Source organism: Schistocerca americana, chromosome 1 (genome assembly GCF_021461395.2).
Source record: "Schistocerca americana isolate TAMUIC-IGC-003095 chromosome 1, iqSchAmer2.1, whole genome shotgun sequence".
Classification (NCBI taxonomy): domain Eukaryota; kingdom Metazoa; phylum Arthropoda; class Insecta; order Orthoptera; family Acrididae; genus Schistocerca; species Schistocerca americana.
The window spans coordinates 846,139,153-846,141,119 of record NC_060119.1 but is presented as its reverse complement, the minus strand read 5'-3'; the positions used below and the strand labels follow the sequence as shown (position 1 = coordinate 846,141,119).

General features: G+C 44.3%; 1 pseudogene; it reads left to right on the top strand.

The window, feature by feature from the left end:
- Nucleotides 1-201: 201 nt before the first annotated feature.
- On the top strand, nucleotides 202-319 carry LOC124557194 (annotated as a pseudogene).
- Nucleotides 320-1,967: the final 1,648 nt, after the last annotated feature.

Here is a 1,967-nt window from a genome sequence, read left to right as displayed (position 1 = left end):
CATATGTCATAGCTGGAGTCACATTGCCGATATTGATGTGACGCTAACAAAAGCTCACATAGAATTACTCATTTCAGGTCTTCTAAAATATCTATGGTTTGCACCAGGTACAATGACTTCACATCTTCAGCACAAAAATTGTGCAATTCGTTTTAATGAGTGGCACTGTTTGTTGTTTTATGGATGTTCTAGGTCTGATATGGCAACGGTCTTGCCACAGTGGATACACCGGTTCCCGTCAGATCACCGAAGTTAAGCACTGTCGGGCGTGGCCGGCACTTGGATGGGTGACCATCCAGACCACCATGCGCTGTTGCCATTTTTCGGGGTGCACTCAGCCTCGTGATGCCAATTGAGGAGCTACTCGACCGAATAGTAGCGGCTCCAGTCAAAGAAATCCATCATAACGACCGGGAGAGTGGTGTGCTGACCACACAACTGCCTTATTCACATCCTCATGTGAGGATGACACGGCGGTCGGACGGTCCCGATGGGCCACTTGTGGCCTGAAGACGGAGTGCCAGGGCTGATATCAAGCGTTCAAGCACGTTTTAGGAGCACTAGTATTAAACAACAGATACCGAACATTTGTGTATTCTGCCCACGTGAAAGATGCTTTCGAAAGCATGTCACCACTTCTTGAAAATATCCGCTATGGTGGTTTCAAAGTAATCAGTACTCTCATCGGAATGGTGAACGCTGTTTCATCTGCGACCGGGACTGAAGATATGCAGGGTAAACTATAATTGTTTACGACGTACCACAGTGGTGTAAAGGAAGACGAGACGACGACTTTGACATAGGACACTCGTTGTCTCTCAAGTCGCGAGACTACCTCAAATTTGCCTAGTGAAAGAACCTAACCTACAGCGCATGCTCGTCGCGCGACGTTTTCCATATTCCCTCGGTCTCTTAGTGCAAACTATTAGCCCTAGAGAAAAAATGAACAGGGCTTTTTTTGTAGGAGATTTAATGTCGTTTAATAGCAAAGGACTTGGAAGAGCAGTTGAACGGAATGGACAGTGTCTTGAAAGGAGGATATAAGACGAACATCAACAAAAGCAAAACGAGGATAATGGAATGTAGTCGAATTAAGTCAGGTGATACCGAGGGAATTAGATTAGGAAATGAGACACTTAAAGTAGTAAAGGAGTTTTGCTATTTGGGGAGCAAAATAACTAATGATGGTCGAAGTAGAGAGGATATAAAATGTAGACTGGCAATGGCAAGGAAAGCGTTTCTGAAGAAGAGAAATTTGTTAACATCGAGCATAGATTTAAGTGTCAGGAAGTCGTTTCTGAAAGTATTTGTATGGAATGTAGCCATGTATGGAAGTGAAACATGGACGATAAATAGTTTGGACAAGAAGAGAGTAGAAGCTTTCGAAATGTGGTGCTACAGAAGAATGCTGAAGATTACATGGGTAGATCACATAACTAATGAGGAGGTATTGAGTAGAATAGTGGAGAACAGGAGTTTGTGGCACAACTTGACAAGAAGAAGGGACCGGTTGGTAGGACATGTTCTGAGGCATCAAGGGATCCCAAATTTAGCATTGGAGGGCAGTGTGGAGGGTAAAAGTCGTAGAGGGAGACCAAGAGATGAATACACTAAGCAGATTCAGAAGGATGTAGGTTGCAGTAGGTACTGGGAGACGAAGTAGCTTGCACAGGATAGAGTAGCATGGAGAGCTGCATCAAACCAGTCTCTGGACTGAAGACCACAACAACAACAACAATTTTCTTATGAGACACATTTTCGCTAGAGGGCGGGTTTTTCAAGATAAATGTGCAAAAGTGATGTTCAAATGCGCTCTCATCACAGAGCTCGTATCATCCAGGACAGGTTTTGTGAGCTCGAGGTCACCATAGTCACCAAATACCAATATTTTTGAGGCTTTATGATCTACTTTGGAGAGAAGGGTGCGTGATCGCTATCCACCTCCACCATCGTTACCTGAATCTGCC